We start from the raw sequence: 11024 nt of genomic DNA on the forward strand, positions 1-11024 counted from the left end.
GAATAAAACACAAAGAAATGAAAAACTTCAGGCTTCAAGAGAAACATTACAAAAGAAAAAAAAGAGTAAACGAACATGGCTTGGTGCTAAAGGTAAAGGTGTGGAGGCATAAGGGAGGGAATCACGGACAAGACAACAGAAAAGTGCAACCGAATTGATGCACAAAGGATTTGTGACGTTCTCTCCGAAGCACGCCTGCCATGTGTGCGTCCTCGGCGCCTGCAAGACAAGGAGGCACACACGAACTCTCCCTTTCCGACAGCAGCAGAAGCGAAACAACAATTTGCAACGAAGTGCGTTTCTGGTCGTCATCGTCATCATCACCCAGCACGAATATGCACCGGGCTTTGCGAGGGGAGACGGCGACCAATGGGAGAGCGCCGACAGGACGACGTAAGGCACTCTACACCTCCTAGTCTGCGCACCTCTTCGCATTCGCAATGGACGAAGAGTCGAGCCGAGCCAACCGAGCAAGGAGAGGGCCGAGGAAGAAGAAGAAGGCGGATGCTTCGTCAAGCGTGCATCACTCTTTATTTTACTTATTCGTTTCTTTGACGCTTCGCGCACCGCCCATAAGAGCGGCCAAGACGCAACTCCCAACGAGCACACCATGGGAGCAGCAGCCAGCAGTTGCACCCTCTCTCCGAGGTTTTGGCGCGAGGGATCTGTACGACGAGCACGGCGCTCATCGCGAATGTACCTAGAGGGAGGGCACATCACCGCCACAGCCCAGGCGGCGGCTGTGGCGATACGATTCCTCGTTATGAGCGAACACGCGCGAGCTTCTCGCTGGCCGCGTCTGGGCGTTCCGGTTTGGCGAGCACCGCATCCGACGGCCGGCCCGCATCTCAGACACACACACATGCACACAGACACGCACACTACCACACCTTTAAAGCCGGCGCTGCACTTGCCGCTGTACTCGAGAAGCCACGCTGCATGGCTGGGTTGCCTTGATGGCCCTCTTTTGCTGGTCCCCTTTTTCACCTTTGGCGATGCATTCGCTACTGTGTTTCCTCCTCCTTCTCTCCTTCTGTTTAAACCTTATGCTCTTATCGTAGGCCGCGAGGAGAAATTAACATATCGCCGCTTAATGACTGCAATCTCTTGCATTCTCCGCCCCCAGCGAAACCTCACAAACCACCCAGCGACGGAGGCGACGAGCGAGTGGCGTTAGCCGTTTTTTCTCTAGAGTGTGGCGGCTGGCGATCGAGTGCGTTGCACTGTAGGCAGACGGGGCGACAGCGTTCTTGGCGACGCCAGGCTTGCGAGAGAGAGAGAAAGAGAGAGGACGCGATGATCGGATAAAAGATATTCAAACTGGTACCGAGCCCTTCTTTCGATTTGTACACTGTATAGCTGCTACTGCAGAAGTAGCTACACCCGTTGGCAGTGGAAACGGCTATCGCTGCTACATGAATGTGGTGCAAAGCCTCCAACACTGGAGTGCGTTAGTGAGAAGGTTGGGCCTATAAAAAAAATAGGTTTACCCAATGCAGCAATAGTAGTCTGAAGCGGATAATGTAAGCGTAGTTTGGCGTCGGTGCGTGTGTTTCGCGCACCTCTGTGCTGGAAAACATGGAGCCTAACTTAGAAGAAGGGAAAGAAATGTGGATAGCTAGGTTAACCAAAATAGCGATTGGTTGTATACCCTGTCTACTATAACGTTATATCTATGCTTTACGATTTTGCAGAAGATCTCACTCGCAGTTTCGCCACCGTTTGAGAACTCTTTTTGTATCTGCATTTATCATATGCAATATATCACTAATAGATTAAAAAAAATCAATTGTACAAAAAAAAAAAACGTGCAACCCCGGTGTTTCTGACGGTTTATTTAGGTCTCCCCCAACGATTTGTTACGTCTGTACCAAAATCCTAATCTTTATTTGCCATCCACGTGTTCTCTCGTTAATTTTTAGCGGACCAGTGCGACGAACAGTAGGATTTGCCCCAATCGGCGTGACACATACGCGATATGCAATAGTTTTGCAGCAGAGCTCTACTAATTGAGGTCTGCCACGTGTCGTAGATAGAATATCATCATAATCATTGACCAGCATACGCTCAATCACCACCCAAGTACTCTGTACAAATGGTTAAGGGGAGAAGTTGACGCGCGACAAGCAGCTGTGCCGTACGCGGCCCAGCCTTGCGCGACCAATGCGAGTGCTTCCATAAGGCATTGCGGGTGCTGTGGGACTCCTGGCGAAGATTTCCTTATCCGACCGAGTTCGACTCAGCCGCTCTCTCTGCGGCATGAGTGCCACATTCTTTTAATTAGGCGTGTACGTACTTAGTACGCCGAGGCCCAGAATTTTTTCAGACGTGCCTCTCTAGCCCAATTAAGCGCCACTTTATAGGCACTCCTGATAGATCAGATCCCCCGGGCGGCGAAAGCCAGTGAAGTCCTGAACTTGGGTCGCAACTCAATCAGTTCTTAAATTGCCCTTTAACCGCTTGTAAGAACAAAAATTCTTCTTCCTCCTGCATGACTTAGTGCCCACTGCGCGAACTTTTTTATTCATATACGTTCACCCAATAATTGTTTTTTTTACTCTGTCTTCTTCTAGCAAAAGTAACATTCTTTTGCCAGCTGCGAGAGTTCGTCGCCAACGACCAGAGTTTCAGAAGAGCATGCGGGTACAAACTTCGCTGCTGCACGCGGCGCAACAAGACGAGGAGAAACTTACACTCACGCCATGTTTCGACGTGCGGTTGCTCCGACAGCTGCCGGCACCCACGTGCTGGCGGTACACACTGACAGCTGCAGCGACGCTCCTTCCACAGAGGGGAGCGAAAAATGCGAGAACGAAAAGCACAGCACGTATGAGCGGCGTAACCCACCCATCGTTTCATCGACAGGGAGGAGACACCGTCAACAAACTCTGCACCAAGCGTGAGACCCGAGGCAGCAGTATACGATAGCGGGCACGCGGGAAAATATGCCGCATAAACGACATGCAACCTGTAAATCTGCGCCGAAGAGCCTGAAAGTGTGACGAGGATAAAAAGATAATGAAGAAGAAGAAAAAAAAAAGGAAGCAACCAGGGGGAAGGAATAGCAAACTTTTAGGAACACCAGCGAAGATGGTGACGACAGCTTGTCCGACGATTCTCGATGCGGTCGCGCAAAAAACACACACACACACAAAGAAAAAAAAAGAGGTGCAGCGTTCCTATATGAAGACCCTGGCTGAGGAGAGGAAGAAGAGGAAAAAGATGGTGTAGACGTCGTCAATCGAAGATCGATGAATGCATCGGCTCCATGGTCGAACCGCCCCTTGAGGGACATGATCTGTCCGGCAAGTTAGGAAGAAATCCTTTGACAGCTACATCCATGTCACCGTTGCGCTATTCCTTTCCACGTCCTTTTCTGGTTACTTGCTCTTTTTTTTTTTTAGATTCGAGGTCGATTGATCGATCTTGTTGCAAAGTTCGATCGCAAGCTGGTTTTCTTGTTGCCGGACGTGACCTTTGCTGTAAGGACGTCCAAAAGTGACACGAGCCTGCAGTTTCGGGGAGCGATGGGGCGCCACTCTTAGCGTCACAACTGTGCACGCAGCAAGCTGCGACACATACTTTGTAGATGGAGACAATGTTTGAAAACTGGTGAAGTGTAAGGTCATTGCAGAATATTAAAGGTACCGGTGCTTCCAAATACACTCGTCCTTTTATAGGATGAAGCAAGTGTCAAACGATTTTGCTCTATTCGCGCCCTTATAATTCGCAATTCATTCGAGAATAATTCGCGTGAATCGCTTGCATTTGTCATATGATTTACTATAATAACTTATATATGGCTCCATTCTTGATACATGCCTCTCATTTCAGCGCATCTCGACAATCGTCAGAAGGTTCAGGTGCCCAAGAGTAACACAATTGCCCATTCATTGTGATTTTTGCCCAATTCCTATAGGGAAGGGAACCAGGTTCTTGGCTCTATGCCAAATATTCAAGACCCCTTACATTTTAAGAATACCTTGTTAACTAACTAAATACTTATATTTAGCCATCATGCGATTTTATTTTTGTTGTGGCACAGCGAATCACCTTGTATATTTACTGAGTGCAGTAACGTATTTATATGCTTTTAGGTCATATTTTGTGTAACCCTTGTCAAGATCAATATTATTTTTACCTATATTATACATGCATACATGATAGCCCCTTCCCTCTGTAATGTACCTTGTAACTTAAGGGTCAAATAAATAAATAAATAAATAAATAAATAAATAAATAAATAAATAAATAAATAAATAAATAAATAATATTTGTAAAGCGAAGATCACTGTTCTCTCACCTTCTGACAACTGGAAGCACTCACTAAGAATGCGTGGGCTCATATGTTTTCACTAATTGACCACGCAATCGAGAGTACCATAGCGATAAAAATACAAGTAGCCGAGAAAGTACCTCAAAAAACATTTTAATTGCTTGGCGGGAATTCATGTGGCCCCACCGCGGTGGTCAAGTGGCTAAGGTACTCGGCTGCTGACCCGCAGGTCGCGGAATCGAATCCCGGCTGCGGCGGCTGCATTTTCAATGGCGGCGAAAATGCTGTAGGCCCGTATGCTCAGATTTGGATGCACATTAAAGAGCGCCAGGTGGTCGAAATTTCCGGAGCCCTCCACTATGGCGTCTCTCTTACCATACGGTAGTTTTGGGACGTTAAACGCCACATATCAATCAAATCAATGAAGTCCTGTTCCCCCCCCCCCTCTACAACCACACTATTGAAGCTTTTGTTATTTTGTAATCTGCAATTTCAGTAATGTACTGCGTGTCTTTCAAAACATATATCGATCAACACAATGCCCGACACTAGGTCAGCACATTAAGACACTCAGGCAGCACAACGCTTGACGCTCAATCAGGCATTTGTGCCTTTTTGTCACCCTCCTTGACAAGACAAATGAGCATTTTGTAATTTATTCTTGCCAGAGATAAACTTCTTATGAAACAGTACTCTAAATCGAAAAAAAATTTAATTTCCACTGTTCATTGTGCATTTGTCTGAGACAGCTCCAAGATGAGAGCCACCTTTTCTTTTCAATCGATGTATTGATACTCCCATTCTCCCCACTTCTAAAGTATCTGCACCTACAACATGGTTTTGTACTGTCTCCTGGATCGGCTCACTTTTGACCATAGCGACTATGTCATGTGATGGTGTGATCATGTGGCGTCCCAAGTTGCCTCGCTTCGCAACGTCATCGAGTCGTGATTTTCGGCATCAATTGTGCGGACGCTGCCGAGGCGGATGGCCAATTTTCGTGTTTTATGAGGCATCTAAGGACTTCGTCTCAATAATTGCTCGACCATGCTGATTTTTTGGGGGTTGTATTAGCGCAGTCTTCCATGTGGTAATCCACGATATGAATAGGAGTGATGCCGTAATGGAGGGCTCCGGAAGTTACGATGACCTCGGGTTCTTTAACGTGCACCTAAATCTTAAGTGCACGGGCCTCAATCATTTTGGCGCCCACCGAAAATGTGACCACCACGGCCGCTATTCGATCCCGTGACCTGCAGGTCGGCAGTACAGCGCCATAGCCAGGTCATCCGATTTGTTGTACCAGCCGAATCGTATGCGTACTGCAGGCTATGTGTGGACTGCGGGCGTGGTGCTACTGCATGAACACTTACGAACGTGAAGCTTAACAATGCATCTGCAAGGCACGGGCTCCCGACGAATACACGGCCCTAATTCGCGTCACAAAACCTAGCAGCAGGCGCAGCTGACGCGCTCCTATGTATTTGAAGATGTAATTGTCATTTAATTTTTTTTTTTGATATGCAGCTTTACGGCTACGAGGGTTCGTTCGGGGAAAGCTACGTTGCAAAGGAAAGCATTCATTTCCCGGTAGAAAACACGCAGCTCATGCCACGAGGTATTCGTGGGTAAGATTAACAGTCACCACCTCGCGCAATTTTCGCATTTCAATATATTATGGAACCACGCGTGCTGAACGTAAATGGGGAGAGGCCATAAATAGTGTGCTGTTAGGACAAACTTGAACTCTTGAGTCTATCTTGAAGAAATTATGAGGTTGTCCTTTTACAGGAAAAACATCTTGAGAGCTTGGCCTCCCAATTCATAAGCACAGAGAAAGAAGGTGATAAAAAAAATCGTTTTGATACTCTACATAAAGGGCAACGACAAGGGTAAAGAATGACTGAAAGTGCGGAGAGAAGGGAAAACGAGTGGACCCTTCAGCATTACAAGGCGACAGACTTAAGTGACCGACTAAAGATACAATACTGCACCATGCTCGCTAATTAACTAGTTGGTTAACCTCCCTACCTTTCTATTTCTCTCTCTTTCTGTCTAATTACCTAGACTTTAGCTCTTTTTTCATTTGACTTTTTCGCTACACTAGCGACGTGTAGACTCTTATAGTTAACAAATATAGTTACCATTCTTCCTTTCCTTCATTCTCTTCACTCGCTCAATTACTCTCTCTTTCACTCACTCACTCACTCACTCACTCACTCACTCATTCACTCACAAACGCTAAGGAGGCTTCGTTCTTCAGCACCGACCTCAAATTTTACTTGACCACAAAGCTTGTTTCTTTGCTCTCAATCCCGACGCACGCCGCATGGAAAGCACGGAGAGGATTCACCCATGAGAGATGAGATGGCTTTAAGGCACGATGAAAAAAGAAACGCGCCAATCGGCCTTCACGAGCGTCGGTGTGCCGACCAAGCACTCAGCGAACCACGCGCATGCAGCCCTTCAGTCTCCATATCATCAAGAACGGGCCTCCGTGCACTCGCCGGAGCCTCGTAGACGGCTTGGCTTACATCGAGCGACGAGCAACGGAGAGAGATCTTCGGGCCGTGCCGTAGTTATACACGTACCACCCATCACGCCGTCTATATCCCGCGCGCACCTTTTCGTGTACAGTGGGCAGTCATGAGCCTATAGATCAAGCCGGCCGATGGAAGGGAGATTCGCACGGATAATCAAGATGCCCCGAGAAGGAGATGGTGAGAGAGGTACAACAATAATAAAAAATAAAGTTAACCGCACCGAAACGACGGCGGCGTCCGTTTTTTTTTTCTTTCTTTCTTTCCTTTGTTTCTCCTCGCTACTGAGCGACGCCGAAAGCAGTCTTTTCGCGAATAAGTCCCGAGATGCGGCGGGCTAGTCGAGCTCACTTGGCAGGCAGGCCAACCGACCGGAGAGACTTTCAAATTACAATAATTTTGCGGGATATAAGGAGGCAGGGGGGGCGGCGAAAGTGTACGCGGAAAAAGAGAAGGTAGACATTGCCGTAGTATGACCGGGCTGCGAGAAGTTCAGTGGGAGGGCATGTTCAAGTGGAAAGGAGGAGGGGTTGGTTTTGGTCGATGTGCTGTGGTCAGCACTAGATACAAGCGTCGGTCATCATGGCATTCTTGTTTTGCTTTCTTCTCCTGTCTCTCTCACCCCCAGCGCCAAAGGAGCTGGCTGCGAGAACACTGTAAGCACACCCGCCGGTCGCCCTCCTGTGAGAGCCGGTGGGAAGGAGCCGCATCGCCCCGTCGACGACTATCATACCCTGCACCTTCGAACGTAAAGTAGGGGGGGGGGGGGACGCAGAGTGTAGACGAAGGCACGATTTGCCGATTCTCTCAACAGCGAGCCGGCCGGCTTTAATGCTCCGCCATTATACCGGACCGACGGACGCAATGAAATGCCCACCTTCCCTCCTCTTCCTCCTTCTCGCTTCTTTTTCGTTCTTTTTTCGTCTCCTTCATTCTTTCTCTCTTCGTGCCAGCGGGAGTCGTCGTCGTCTACTAGTAGACGGTCTGTTGTTTTACGCCATCCGAAAGCGTTCTTTCCCGCCTTTGGAGCGCATTCTTTTGGTTTATCCAGGTTCTGAATTGTGTCTATTTATGATGATGACTGTTGTACGTTCGTTTCGTGCTGGCCTTTGAGAGCTCCGATATGAGATTGGTATTTCCTCCTACCAACCATGTTTTATTGTTTAATTTGGAAAATCGTTTTGTTTACTTTAAAAATTAAGCTCCAATTAAGAAAAAAGAAACACACCTACAAAATAGAAGTATCGTATATTGGCCGCTAACAAAATGCTATGTAAGTATCGCGGCAGCTTGGGAACGCATTCTGGGAAGGCTATGTGTTCAACTTGCCCGTGTATACATCTTATGTCTCGTGTTCACATGATCAAGAGAATGTTCCGCAGCCTTCTCACTTGGAAAGTGAAATAAATTCATTCATTCGTGGAGAGATATGTGACGTAGTTGTGACGTACGCTTTGGAGGAGTAACTGAGAGCTCCATCTATCGGCCGAACTTCGCCTGCGACATCGCCACCAAGACTACCACAGATGCCACTCCTTTAATTTATCTCTGTAGCAGAAGTATGGTTTAAGTTTTCACCCAGGCTTGTTCGAATTCGTGCAGCTCATGCCTTCTGACGGTTTAGTTACCTGACAAGGTGTGTGGGGCGCCTTGGACTACTTGCCCCATCTGTCGCCTGAAGGAAGAAGCACGGAGGACATCCCATGCCTGGCTCCCGCCGCTCGCTTTCGGGCAAAACGAAAATCGTTGAACAACTTTATTCCTTCTTTTGTTTTAATCGAAAATAGGTGAGCTGCTCTAATCGGCTGCGATTCCACGCAGTTTTCTGAAGGATGGTCAACGATAGACAGAAAGTGCATGACTGGACATTCCTAGGTTACGTACACGGTCGCCCAAACGTTTGTTTTAGCGCGTGCGAACGACAATTCTTTCTGTGTATCTTCGCTATATGACTGAATTGAGTGAATATGACTGAGGGGAAATGCATGATCATAGAGCATATACCCACAAAACATTTTTTTCCTACTTTCTTTTGCCATATGGCCCTGACACAGGAAAATCATGGCTCTGCGCTCGCCCTTAATAAATATTTGTGTGGCTGTGCAGACGCTAACTGCGCTCTCGAATTTTCCACGTAACAGCACCGAACAAGAGAACCAGAACCAAAGACACGAACACGTGCCCGCTCTAAACATTCAACTTCCATAAATAATAGTAGTACTTGGTTTTACGAGGCGAAACCACGACGGGATTATGAGACACGCCGTAGTGGAGGGCTCCGAAGACTTTGATCATCTGGTGTTTTTTTAAAGTGCACTTACATTGCATATAACACGGTCTTTTAGCATTTCAGCACCGTCGAGATGCGATTGCGGTGGTCGAGTTCAAGTCTATGACTTTCGGGTGAGCAGCCAAGCGTCGCAACCCCTGTATCACCAAAGCGGACGTTCAACCTCCCATAGCCGATGCAAGAGTTCCAACTATATATAGTCATGCGAATGTACAACTAATATGGTCCCTTGGACGATTTTATTCATGCATATAGATGCGCAATTCATCATTGTGTGACCAGTACACGAAGTCCACAGCGACGTTTCGGCGTCAGCAGTTAGGCTTGGGGGTCGGCGGGTTTGGTTTCCGGCCGCGGAGGCCACATCGTGAACTTGGTTTACAGCGTAACACTAGAAACACGAACACAAAGAGGGTCACGCACTCACTGGGACGCCTTTGTACGTATTGAGGGGTGTATTAAAGAACACCATGTGACCGCGAACACTATTGCACCGTCCCGTTTAGCCGAGTCCCTCAGAGCCCACGTGTTGCGTGACACGTGCCCTCTTTCTACCTTCTTCATTTTCTCTTTCTGTCTCAGAAAGAGAGAGGGAGAGAAATGGAAGAACCACAGTCCCTCCGTAAAGAAAGCACGCACAGAACTACCCATCTCGCCCTTGCCATCCAGTCAAAAAAACACGCCAACACATCGTCAGTGTACGTGGGCGTATAAAGAAATATATAGTCGGCAGATGAAAAAAAAAAAACACATTTTTTATGCAGGCGATTTGGTCAGCGCTAGTCTTTTTTGTAGTTTCTCGCACCACTTTCTGGTTATGAAGCGCCAGTAGCCCACACTATTATTCGTAGAATCCGGATCGCCAACAAAAGCAAAGAGACGAAAGCCAAATCGCGTACGCGCCAGCAAATGGCGAATCAATAGAGGTACGTGACAGCGTCATTGATCGAACTGATAGACGAAGGTGTCAAGGCGGGACGACGGCTTCCTTTCCAGTGCAGCTTAAGACCTGTGCGACGTGAGCCGCATATTTATCGCGCATATAGACCACGTCACGTCGCCACGTTAATTAAAACGCGCCCGATGAGGGCGTCGAAGACGTCACCTATCTCTCGCGCGCGCATTCCTCCTCTCTCGCTCCTGTGTGGCCTTGCCGTGGACGCCGCTTGTAGAGCGCAGCTGTAATTGCCACCTGTTGGCGATAAACTGCCACCGAGGCACCTGCCAGCAACCTGACAGGGGAGTTGGGGGACACGGTAAAAAGGGGGCGGGACGTGTGTGGGTATCGGCCAATTAGACATCGCTAATGAAGCACGCGTATAAACAAGAAGCCACGACACGCCGTAGAAGGCCACGCACGGATATGTGACGGCCTGAGTGGAAATGTGGCCGCCCTTTAATTCCATGCAGCGCCGCGAAACGCACGCAGTCCACGTGATGTATAAACACGGGTTCTGTGCTCTTCTTGTAGCTCGCGTGGTAACGCTTTTTTTTTTTAACTATATCATCATCGACGAGTTCGTCGATGATGATCGCTCAACTTGCCATTGTGATGTACAAGAGAATCATTCAAGCATATCGAATTTAGGAATGAATACTTTTAAAATGTACTATTGCGTAAGAGAGAAGCTGTACAAGTGCCAAGTTTCGAGTATAGTTTCTAGAAAAAAAGTAAATAGCTTACGTTGATCTGAAGCTCAGGAGCCTGCATATATTGCGCACGCAAGCAGTTTGAAACATTCACTTAAGATGCCTGGCAGGTAAATTTCATTAATAAAGTAAATGAGCCGGAGGCACAAGGCCCTGCAGGAGAACATGTACTGTCGGGAAAACAATAAGAATAGATAGGACTGCACTTCTCGCGACGAGCTCTGGGGACGGTCGTGCCAGTTTCCTCTCACTCTTCATTACATTTCTT

Source organism: Rhipicephalus microplus, chromosome 3 (assembly GCF_043290135.1).
Source record: "Rhipicephalus microplus isolate Deutch F79 chromosome 3, USDA_Rmic, whole genome shotgun sequence".
Lineage (NCBI taxonomy): Eukaryota > Metazoa > Arthropoda > Arachnida > Ixodida > Ixodidae > Rhipicephalus > Rhipicephalus microplus.